Source organism: Triticum urartu, chromosome 1A, assembly GCF_056163025.1.
Source record: "Triticum urartu cultivar PI428250 chromosome 1A, HENAU_Tu73, whole genome shotgun sequence".
NCBI classification, from domain to species: domain Eukaryota; kingdom Viridiplantae; phylum Streptophyta; class Magnoliopsida; order Poales; family Poaceae; genus Triticum; species Triticum urartu.
Window position 1 is genome coordinate 467,831,952 of NC_141873.1, and position 12,379 is coordinate 467,844,330.

Sequence of the window (12,379 nt, forward strand, 5' to 3'; positions counted from 1 at the left end):
CCATAGAGATTGCCATCAATTACCAAAACCAAACATGGGGGCACCGCATGTTCTTTCAGCAACGACCGAGACATAACTAAGTCTCAGTCATCTGAAACTTAACAAAACTATTGAACTAAACATCTAAGTATAGTGTATTGGTGCATGGTCAGTTGTTCGATCACAAGCTTTCACTTGCCTCATTGTCTCTCCCGATTACCTATGCAACATATTGATGTACATACTATAGTCATTTGTTCACATATCCTATAGCACAGGCGTCGTTGTCACCATGATGGGGCTTATCACCGTGTACTTGCCGTTGTCGTCCACCCACGTCAACGATCCATGCAGCACTACCTCGGGCATTAGCTCATCCCGCACCTGAATCACGACCATGTATCTCTGTTTCTCGTGCTTCTTGCCGAACACCAACCTATTCGGCATGACGCTCATCTTCAGCCCGTCCAGTCCCTCCACCGTGGCACTGTACCTCGCCGGCCCATCACCCACGTTGGTCACGGTCTTGACGAACGTATTATCTCCGGTCGTGTCAAAGTACATGATGAAGGACGGGTAGTTAAGATCAAGCGATGCACCGACGCAGTCCACACGGGTCGACGACTGTGCCACGATCTTGATCTGCACCGTCATGTAGTTCATCGCGCACATGATCTTGATGTAGTCGTACGACCCAGCTTCGTAGACTAAGCCCAGGGCCTAGGCGTTGTTTCGTTGGGGCTGATGACTAGGCCACGACCCTGGCGAAATTAGCCATGCATTCGTTATTTTTTGTGGCAGCTTGATCGCTGGTAGGTACAAAAAAATTGTTGGGGTAGGGGGCCCTTGCCCCCCCCCCTTCATCCCTGGAGTTAGGTTAGAGATGGACAGCGAGAGAGATAAGGGAAAGTTGTCTCATCTCATTTTTCGTAAAATTGAACTAAACATATAAGGATAGAGTAATGGCGAATGGTCATTTGTTCGATCGCAGAGCGGCGAAGCTGGCCCGTTCTAGTGGCCGCCAGACATGTCCTTGATGGGAGCAAAGGTGTTGTCCACCGCGCTAGCCGTCATCATCATCGCCGACCGCACCACCGCGGGCCTCCACTCCGGGTGGACGACCTTGAGCAGCGCCGCCATGCCTGACGCGTGTGGGCACCACATGAATGTTTCGGAGATGATATTGAACTTTCCGAATAGTGGCTGCTGCTCAACATTCGCCACGCTGATGTTCTCCACCCACGATGCGAGGATGAGCGAGCCGGGCGCAAACAGGCCGAGCTTAAGCACCATCGAGCAGCTCGCCGCCGGGCCGCGCGACGAGTAGGTCGCCACCAGCGGCGCGGGCTTCGTGTCCACCACGGTCACCGCGAACTTGATCGAGGCCTTGGGCGTGCGGCTCCTCTGGATGTAATGCATCAGCGTGGGGGCATCCTGCGGGCTCAAGATCATGCCCAAGAAGACGAAGCCCTCCGAGAGCTCCCTGAACAGGTCGCTCGACAGGAATAGCGCGGCGCGCACCCTCGCGCTCTGTGCCGCGGATATCGCGGACCCGAGGGAGTCTGTGTCCGTGGCGTTGCAGAGCACGACCTTGTCGCTGTTCATGGAGAGCAACGTGTCGTTGTTGCATGTGTCGAGGAACACGAGCCCAGCGTTCCTGGGGCTAGGGCACAGTTCCACGGGGGCTGACGACCGAGCCACAGCCCTGGCGAAATTAGCCATGCATTCGTTATTTTTTGTGGCTGCTTGAGCACTCGTAGGTACAAAAAATTGTTGGGCTTGCCCCCCTACCCTCTTTGGGTTCGTCCTTGGAGTTAGTTAGAGATGGACAACAAGAGAGATAAGGGAAAGTGTCTCATATCATTTCCATAAATTGAACTAAACATATAAGCATAGTGTATTCGTGAATGGTCATTGGTTGGATCGCAAGCTTTCACTTGCCTCATTGTCTCGCTCGATCACCTGTGCTCCAACAAAATGATGTACGTACGTATATTGATCTATGCACATATCCTATAGCACAGACGTCGTTGTCACCACGATGGGGCTCCTCACCGTGTACTTGCCGTTGTCGTCCACCCACGTCAATGATCCATACAGCACTACCTCGGGCATTAGCTCGTCCCGCACCTGAATCACGACCGTGTATCTCTGCTTCTCGTGCTTCCCGCCGAACACCAGCCTGTTGGGCACGACGCTCACCTTCAACCCATCTAGTCCCTCCACCGTGGCGCTATACCTCGCCGGCCCATCGCCCACATTGGTCATGGTCCTGGCGAATGTCTTGTCTCCGATTGTGTCAAAGTACGCGATGAAGGACGGGTAGTTGAGATCGAGTGACGCATCGACGCAGTCCACGGGGGCCAACGACTGTGCCACGGTCTTGATCTGCGCGGTCGTGTAGTTCATGGCGCACATGAGCTTGATGTAGTCGCCCGGCCCGGCTTCATAGACCAGGCCCGGGGCCAGGGCGCGGTTCGGGTTGATGTGGCCGGACCCCATAGCGAGCGGTGAGGCTGGCCCATTCTGGTCGCCTCCGGACATGTCCTTGATGGGAGCGAAGGTGTTGTCCACCGTGTTAGCCGTCGTCATCATCGCCGACCGCACCGCCGCAGGGCTCCACTCCGGGTGGACGGCCTTGAGCAGCGCCGCCACGCCCGACGCATGTGGGCATGACATGGACGTGCCGGAGATTATGTTGAACTTGCCGAACAGTGGCTGCTGACCAACATCGTTCTCCGCCCATGATGCGAGGATGAGCGAGCCGGGTGCGAACAGGTCGGGCTTCAGCACCGTCGGGCAGCTCGCCGCCGGGCCGCGCGACGAGTAGGTCGCCACCAGCGGCGCGGGCTTCGTGTCCACCACAGTCACCGCGAACTTGATCGAGGCCTTGGGCATGCGGCTCCTTTTGATGTAATGCATCAGCGCGGGGGCGTCCTGGGGGCTTAGGATTACGCCCGGGAACACGAAGCTCTCCGAGAGCTCCCTGAACGGGTCGCTCGACAGGAACAGGGCGGCGCGCACCTTCGCATTCTGTGCCGCGGATATCGCGGACCCGAGGGAGTCCGTGTCCGTGGCGTCGCAGAGCACGACCTTGTCGCGGTTCATGGAGAGCAACGTGTCGTTGTCGCACGTGTGGAGGAACATGAGCCCGGCGTTCCCGAGGCTGCTCGGGGTTCCTGGGTATAGCGATTCACCGACGAAGGTGGTGCCGTCGCCGAGCCTGACGACGCCGGAGAACTTCCGGTCCACCGTGCCCGACCCGACGGTGAGCACCCACGGCGAGCCGTTGTGGAGGTACCCGAGGTCCGGTCCATCGTTGCCCGCCGAAGTTGACACGAACACGCCGCGCTGCATCGCCGCGAACGCGCCAATGGCTACAGGGTCTTCGTATAACTGCCGGCCGTTCAGGCCAAGGGAGAGGGAGAGCACGTCGACGCCGTCGGCGATGGCCTGGTCCATGGCGGCGAGTATGTCGGAAGTGTACGAGCCTTCGTCCCACAGGGCCTTGTACACCGCCACCCTGGCGCGGGGCGCCATGCCGCGAGCGATGCCGCGAGCGTAGCCGAAGAAAGACGCGCCCGACACGGGCGAGCCGGCGGCCGTGGACGACGTGTGCGTGCCGTGGCCGTCCGTGTCCCGCGGGGAGTTGACAGCGACGGTCACGTTGTTGGCGATGAGGCCCTTGTTGAACTTGCGCGCGCCGACGAGCTTCCGGTTGCACACCTTGGCGGCGTCGAACGCCGTGCCGGACTCGCAGAAGCCCTTCCACCGCGCCGGCACCGGGGGGAGCCCGTCGTCGCGGAAGCTCGCGCTCTCGGGCCACACGCCCGTGTCCACCACGCCGATGATGACGTTCTCACCGTAGTTGGACGCCTCCCATATCCCGCCGGCCGCGCTGACGCCGAGGAACTCGGGCGTGTGCGTCGTGTCGCGCACCACCCTCGCGTCGTCGCGGTAGCACGACACGAACCCCGGAGAGCGCCGGAGCCTGTCGAGCTCCTCCTCGGGTAGCCGCGCCGCGAAGCCGTGCATCGCGTGGTCGTAGACGTAGAACATTTCTGCCGCCGGAGCGGCCACCGCGAGCGTGGACTCGTACCAGCGCAGGTGGCTCGAGAACCCGCTCGGCATGGCCGACTTGTCCATGTGCACAATATAGGACGCCGCCGCCACGGCATCGGCCGACGCGGCCGGCCGCACCGACAGCGCGACCAGCAGCAACGCCACCCATGGCAACATTGTGCGATGTAGCCACGTAAGTAGAGCGCCGGCAGCGATGGAGTACGACGGCCGGCGTCGTAACGGATGAGGCGGCTGCGGCAATGGCGCGCATGGCTATTTATCCTGCATGGCCGGTGGTCTTGGGAGTCCGACCCGTTCGGTGGTTGCCGCGTCTCCGTTTGGACAAGCCACCGCAAGGCAAGCCAGCGGGCATGTGGCTCGTCGTTTGCTTCCTCCTGTGCGCCTCCCGGCTTGCGCATACGAGCCATGAGTGGTGCTGGACGCTGTCGTGTACCACAGGGAAAGAGCATTTTGGCGAATGCTTTCCAAGTGCATGATAGGGTATCATGCAGCTACCATTAATCATGTGCGGCCTCCCTGTGGCCGATTCGCGTTACGATTGCAAACATTTGGTTAGTTCAATGTTAGTGGAATACCCATAACTATTTGCTTGTGACGTGGGCAAGCTTTTAAATCTAGGCCGATGCGACCAATCTATATGCTGATATATCACTTTTGGGCTTCTACCGATATGAATATTCGTAAATATCATTTTCAAACATACCGTTTGATATGGACCGAAAAATCGACCGATATGGCCGATATCCAGCTTGATATATCCACCAATATAGAATGATACTAGAAAGCAGTAAAATAAAATTATGCATTTACAATTTTATCATATATTATCAAAGTCTTGCATAATGTTTCGTACAAATGCATATAATATCGTATTGTTTTTAATCACAGAGTAAGGATTTTGTGAATCTTTCCTTAATGGTTTTTTAACCAACAAGTTAATAAACTAGGAATCAAGAATTGATACCATACATTTTGTTTACTAAAAATACATGTTTTGAACAAGAATAGTAAAAAAAACCAGGCACGTTTTCTTCGACATATGTACATATATCACCCAATATCCGACATTCGATATGTTGAAGCCAAACCCATACAAACCTGATATGCAATATTTTGAAGCTTGGGCGTGGCCACGTGGGTGTTAGAGATACGACAATAAATAGAAACAACGAAGACAAATAAACACAGTCCACCACACCGATGATCATCGCTCTCGCCATACTTGGACGCCCGCCATCTCCCGCCGACTGCGCTGACATCGAGGAACTCGGGTGTGTGCGTCGTGTCGCGCGCCACCCTCGCATCGTTGCGGTAGCACGACACGAATCCCGAAGATCGCAGGAGGCTGTCGAGCTCCACCTCAGGGACCCGCAGTGCGAAGCCGTGCATTGCGTGGTCATAGACGTAGAACATGTCTGCCCCCGGGGGCGGCCGTGGGTCAAAACAGGTATATATAGTAAGTCGAGGTGACCTAGATTGAAACAAATCCATACCGCGGGAGGCGGGCTCTGCCCCCCCACCACACGTAATGCCGTAAGAGTAGTTGTTTTATTAACCTGCATTGTGGGTCTGTGTTAAACCTTGTTTAAAAATGCCTTATTTCAAAAAAAAAGTTCAATGTTAGTTGGTTTTGCTCGACATGGTTATGGGTATCTAGTACAACAAGGTACATAGAATTGCTAGGTTCATCATTGGGAAGTGTAGTGTCAAGCCATGGAAGTGTAGTGTCAAGCCATTTAAAAAAAAGTGTAGTGTCAAGCCGATAAGTGACTATTTTAAGAGAACAAATCCAACGGACAAGTCAGAGCAATTGAGCCTTTTGTTTCTTAGCGCACTCCCCCATGTTCCAATGCCTTGTGCATGGAATATCACATATGGTGATCACGAGGGAGAACAGATTCAGCACGGGCACACAATTATCGTTGCCGACTAGCAGCTTGCCATGATCAGCTCGAGCAGGCAGATGAATTCCGGGGCGAGTAACCGCAACGTGGCCTGTCTGTTCAATCATGCAATGATATGTCACGGAGCTCGGAATCAACCGGACAGCGATGGCTATCCAGCAGAAATGGATACATCCGTAGTCTCTATTTCTTTCCACGACTGTTCTCGCTGGCAGGCGTGCATATTGAACTGTTGGAAGACCACTCGTGCAAGTATACATGGACCACAAGTCCACAAACACACAGTAGACGACCCATGCAATAACGCACGCTACGTGAACGGTTTTTTTCTTCTTTTCTTTCCCATTCGATGTACAGCGCGATGGTACAGTGCATGAACAGCATGTTTTTTTTGCGGCTGTGGGTATGAATAACACTGATTAAAATACCCCGGCAGGCAAGGCCATGCATGCGTCTCCGTCGTCTACGTACGTGCGTGCCCATTGCCATCCTGAGTAGGGCGCCTTTGGTCTCGACGACGACGGGGTGGCGGCCGCTCTTTGGTCCTTGGCATGCACCCAGACACATCGTTCTCAGGGCGCACCGGTGGGTGAGTGGTGGTGGCTACGTACGGCTGTAACGCTTGAGCGTGACCGGCGATCGGCCGGTGACGCGCGCCCACGCGACAGGGGCGCCGCATTCACCGGCTGTGGTGGATCGTGCATTCGTGCGTCGCGCGGCCATCATCGCCGGCGGAGACGGGCCGTCGAAATCGCCTGGCTTCGAAAGCGCGCATTCCTCCACCCGACGGTCAATGCATCCTGCACCGGTGCTCTTTCCAGTTTCCACTGTGGCGTTGGCTCGTGGGGCGGAAGTACGGCAGCCCCAATCGCGGCGCCTCGTCGTTCCGTGGCGTTGCGCAGCAGCGCAGGGGGCACTTTCAAAAAATAAAAATAAAAAAAGCAGCGCAGGGGGCCATCCGCCATGTACCGCCACATTGCTCCGTGCTTGCCATTTTAGTGCTAAGTAGATACGTTGCAAACAGGTTCGAGTATCTGTAACCGGACACCTCAAATTCAACCTATACGTTCGGGCAGATCCGGTCATGAAAATGCCATCCAACCAAACCCATCAAATCGGCCATATACGGCTGGGCTGTCCGGGACCCTTCATACCTAACATGTATGTGGGGTGAATATGGAACGTGTTCGCGTCGGACCCAACAAGCCGGACCCATCCCAAATCCGTTCCAAAGTGATCAGGTCCACCAAATCGACCAATCCTCTCCTGCGTTTGTCTTTCATTTCCCGCGTCTGAGTCATCACCCTCCTCCACCCTTGCTCACTGTATGTCGCCGTTCTCATCCGGCGTCGTAGATGTCAACGTCGAGTACCCCGTCCCTACCGTAGCCATGGACGATGCCTCAGCAGAGTCCGCGTCACTCGTGACCGCTGTCTCTTGCAAAACGGAGAACATCGGTCGAAGGAATCGCCGCACCCGGCAGCACGTCCGGTAAGAGATGGAGAAGGCAACTACTGAGAGGGAAGATGTGGAGATGGCCGGTGATGAGGACATGCACTTGGACGTGTCCGGTCTAGCGATCGCTGGCGATTCGTCCGTCCTAGTCATGGGAAGGAAGAACCCGTTGGCATCCTCCCATGCTCGATTGACTCACTTGTGTATAGCCTATCTACTTATGAATCGTTGAAAATTGTCTTGTGTTGAATTTTGGTTATTTTGCTTTGTCGAATTGTTGAATTTGTGATGAATTGATGTTATATGATGGATGTGCATGATTTTGCATGGAAATGAGGTTCAAATTTTAGGGGTGTGGTTGTGCGGAGGACAACTGAGGCACGGGCTAGCACTGTCCACAGACATTTAGCCGGCTGGATTTGCCTAGTCCAATTGTAGATGTTCTTATAGATATTTCAATATGTTAGTCTGTGATTTATTAGTCCATATTAATGTGATTGTTTGAAAAAATATTTATCAAAATTACCTAACTAAATAAATCTTAGGATTTTATTTTGTAATCACTTATTACAATAAAGGGTTTTCGCCCGCTTTATATTATAAAGCAAACACCCGATACATCCAGCTGGCTGGGGCCGCAGATAAGCCCAAAAGAAAACAAGAAGAAGAAGAAGAAGAAAGAGAAATAAATACCGACACCGGTAGATCAACGAAGAGAGGAAGACCGGCAACTGCCGCACTCTCCGAAGAAGTACCACCACGCTCCCAGCATCTCGAAGCGCCGCGGCCCAAGCAACACCTTCAAGAAGGAACGCGATGCCGCTGCTGTTGCCTGAACAAGTTCTAGGGTTTCCCCCGATACGCGAGGGATAGTGGGGAAGGGGTATACCCGATGCCCCTCAGGAAGGTCCGACAGCGCCCGCAGGCGACATCGCATCGGTGCCGGACAGGCCGACAGGGGTTTCTCCCGACCCACAACCACCACCAACACCCCAGGCATTTCGAAATGTACCACCCTCACACCCACCCACCAGCTTGTGCCACCACGATTACCGGACAACCCTCACCGCCTCACTGGAGCTGTCAACATGAGGCCTGGAGATGGAGAGGAGACACCGGCCACGGGGGCGAACACAACTTGACTGGAGGGAGGGGACAGCCTCCACCGCCGCAGCGGAGCCGACCAGACGCGACGACGAGAACTAGCCGGGCCACGACGGCTCGGTCGGACCCACTGGACCTGGACAGTCCTGTCACCACGCTGCAGCACGCCGACCAACGGATTTCTCACCGCCCGAGACCGCCGCCACCACGCCAACACCAGGGAACGTCGCTGCCGAACGCCGAGCCACCGGCCCGCCCCAACCCAGATGGGGCCCAAATGGGCCCAGATCTGGGCTGGGCGGGCGCCGCCAGCCACAGCGCCACCGCGCCGCCCCACGGCTAACGGCCGCACCGCCGCGTCGAGAGCCACCGGGCCCGCGGCACCTCCACCAACGGGCCGCACCGAAGCCAGCCGAGGAGCACTGCCGCCAGCAACCACCGTTCGAGCAGGGTGGTGCCACGCACGGGGAAAGGCGGGCCCGCCGCCGCCAGTTCCCCGCGTGCGAGGACCGGCACGCTCACTGGCAGCGGCGGGAGGAGGCAGGGGCGAGGGCGGGGAGCTGGAGAGGAACAGGGAAGAAGCCCCCAGTCGCCTCGCTCGGGAAGGTGACGCGGGGTACGGGGAAGGGAGGAGGGGGAGGGGTAGGGGAGCGGGGGAGAGCTAGCTGCGATAGCGGGCTCCGGCCGTGGCGGAGCTCGACGCGGGGGAGCCGGCGGCGGCGCGGGAACCCTAGGAGCAGGTCGCGGGAGCGGGTCACGGGTTCCAGCGAACTTCTTTTGACTGTCCTACTATACTTCAGCGCTTCGACGAGTTCAGTCTTGTAATCACTTATTAGCTTACAAAGATAACATGAGTTTATTTGAAAAGTCAACAAAAAGTGGGGAAGTTAAGGCGGTCTTCAAGGAATTAATGGTGCTCATGAAAAGTATGAAAGGTTAGGCGAAGCACTATGTCTGATAGAAAAATGAACGCTATTATGATTTTAGGTAGTAGACTAAGGTAGGTGGTATGGAGCACCCTACGGACATCACCATGTCATATGCTCCATTGCCAATGGGCACGCTCATCATATCTACTAAGGTGAACATTTTCCTTTTCACGTGTTTACTTGTCCACTTCGAGGATGATATACTACTTGACTTTCCTCCCTCATGCATATAAATGTTTGAGTGGAGATTCACACAAGTCGAGGAGGAGAGGAAGCACAAGAGTATGCTTGCACCAACCGCGAGGGAATCTTGGAAGTGAAGACAAAAGAAAGAAGGGGAAGAAAGGATGTCGATGGTACAATAGTCGATTGTCGGGCCAGCAACCTGGACTCTTTGACCTAAGCCCTGACGACCAACCATCAACCCGGGCATCTAGCTTGAGGAGACCGCAGCATTAGTAGGTATTTCTGCAAAACCAGCCGACCGACTTGCTACCAGGACGTACGACCCATGGAGCAACCCCCACTTCCAAGTTCCAACTAAAGAAGCTTGGGTGAAGTGACGTCCACCGGATGTCCGGTCTGCTACCCGGAAACCTGGCCTGCCTGCACGCAGATCTGTCCCATGAGCCATGTATCCCCTCCTCACTTACCCCTTCGTGTCGGAGACTATATATAGCCTTCTCCTACTTCCTCTCTAGGATTATATAAGATTAGAACTCAAACCATAAAGCTTATCACATGCATCCTGCTTGTGGGATTACTCTTTTATGAAGATGAAGACCTCCTGTTGAGGGGAAGAATCCATAGGAGTACCAAGACCTCCATTTGTGTGGAAGATTCCTCCATGGAATGCAAGCCCTCCATGTCTTAGAACTTCGGGAATAACCATGTCATGTTCCATCTCTCTCTTGTGGACAATTTGGTTCAAGGATTTATCTATTTATATATGTATTTGTACCTTTGAGTGTTGATTTGAGTGCTTCCTTTCATGGTCATCGTGTTATTCGCGTTCTTCCTCAAATGCACCTCCAATCCTGAAGATTGGGCCACCCTAGAGGCTTGCCCTATATCAGGATGCAATCAAATCAGCCACCCTTTTCTCAAGGTTGCCTGGACAAATAAAGGAAACATAAAAAAGAGCTAGAGAGAAGGAAATAAGAAAGAAAAAACTTAGTAATTTATTATCGGTCCATACATTATTATATATTTATTTATTTTATGGAAAAAATCTAAGTAGCATTCGTGTGCATTCTTTCAATGGATTTTTCCTTAAACAAAGAGGACATGTAAACATGTCGGAATCTTCCCTCCAATGCTCACATCACCGTATTAATTGTTTTTTTAAACAGTTTTATCTCACAAACCATTGATTAGCTTAGTTATTCGTCTTCACTGCTAAATTTTTCTCCATGAGGGCTTCGAAACAAGATCTCATGTTGACATGTTTTAACGGAAAAAAACTTCGTCATTATCTACCAAATTATGTCTCCATAGTTGTTGTCTTAAAACTAAACATTTGTCATAATGGTTGTACATAGTTATCAGCCACTAATTCCATATGTTATTACACATTGCAGTGTTATGGATAGCTAACTAGGGAGTATTCAAGTGTTAATAAATAAGTTAGAAGGGGCATCAACCAACACAAGTATCACAAAGCAAACATTTTTGCGGCTTATATCGATGTCCATAAATCTGACAACTAAGTTAAGTCAATCTAAGAACTAAGTAGCTAACAACATGGCAAGTAAGTGACACTAAAAGTATTGACATAAAAAAGTTCTTAAAACATGCTGACATGGGATCTGGTTTTAAAGTTCTCATTGTTAGGAAGCTGCCGTGAAAACAAATCGCCAATCCGTTTAACAGTTTCAGAGATAAAACTTTTTAAAAAATCAGGTGAATCTTTGGCAATGTAATGCTATTTAAATGCATGCATGAAACATAAGTGCAGCACCACTCCATAGTGTTATCCTTTACAAAACATTATTCTTTCAAATAACAGCAACAAATTTATGTGTTTGGTCCATATTTTATCTATAACATAAACCAAGTATCCCAAATAAATGCAACCGGATTTGGAACTCTCCTTCGGTTATTTCTCTAAACAATTCTGAACTTAGCACAATGTTAATAAAAAGTGTCAACGGTTTTGGAACTCTCACTCACTTATTTTCTTAAACATTTGTGAACTTAGCAATTTTTAATAATACTAAAAAGATATGGTAGTCAAAGTATTTTATGACAATATATGATGTTAAGGGGAAAATATATAAAGTCAACAACCATGGCATCATGACCAGAGACCATGAGAAATAGGTCATGCAGCTTTTGACTATTGGGAAAGCAGTTTTGCAAGGGGAAATTTGCATGTATGGTGTTCTTACATGGAAGCAAAAATTTGTTAATATGCTGGATGCAAACCGCCCCTAAGGCGGATGCATACTTCTTGTAAGGTGGATGCTATCATTCCTTCAAATAAGGCGGGTCCTTCAAGTGGTTCAGACCCATGTTAGCCATACATCCACCATGTTTAATGCCTACGTTGGTGTTGCTTCCAATATAGAAATAATATAGTCCAAACGAACAATAACATATGCCTTTTGTCATGCATCAGTTATGTCATTTTCCCTTGATTTATGGGATATACATCAGACGTGATTCAAGGGAGCAGTTATAAGGAAGCATAAAATTAGTGCAGGGAACCAACTAACTCTTTGGGTTCTTCTATACACAATAGCTTCATCGTCACCATCATGTTTCCCCATCCACATGTGAGTAATCTTCTGTAGGCATATGGGGTGGATGCAAAATGGATGTGATTCATCATGTAATAGTTGTCAAATTTATCGGGGATTTGATGCCTAGTGTCATTTAGGTGATGAGATTAAGGTCGATATGACTCTTATATGCTTAATGCTT

At 51.9% G+C, this 12,379-nt stretch overlaps 2 pseudogenes; both read right to left on the minus strand.

Annotated features, from left to right (window-relative positions):
• Positions 1-246: 246 nt before the first annotated feature.
• Positions 247-1,701, minus strand: LOC125532916 (subtilisin-like protease SBT3; annotated as a pseudogene).
• Positions 1,702-1,820: 119 nt separating this feature from the next.
• On the minus strand, positions 1,821-4,495 carry LOC125519653 (subtilisin-like protease SBT3 pseudogene; annotated as a pseudogene).
• Positions 4,496-12,379: the final 7,884 nt, after the last annotated feature.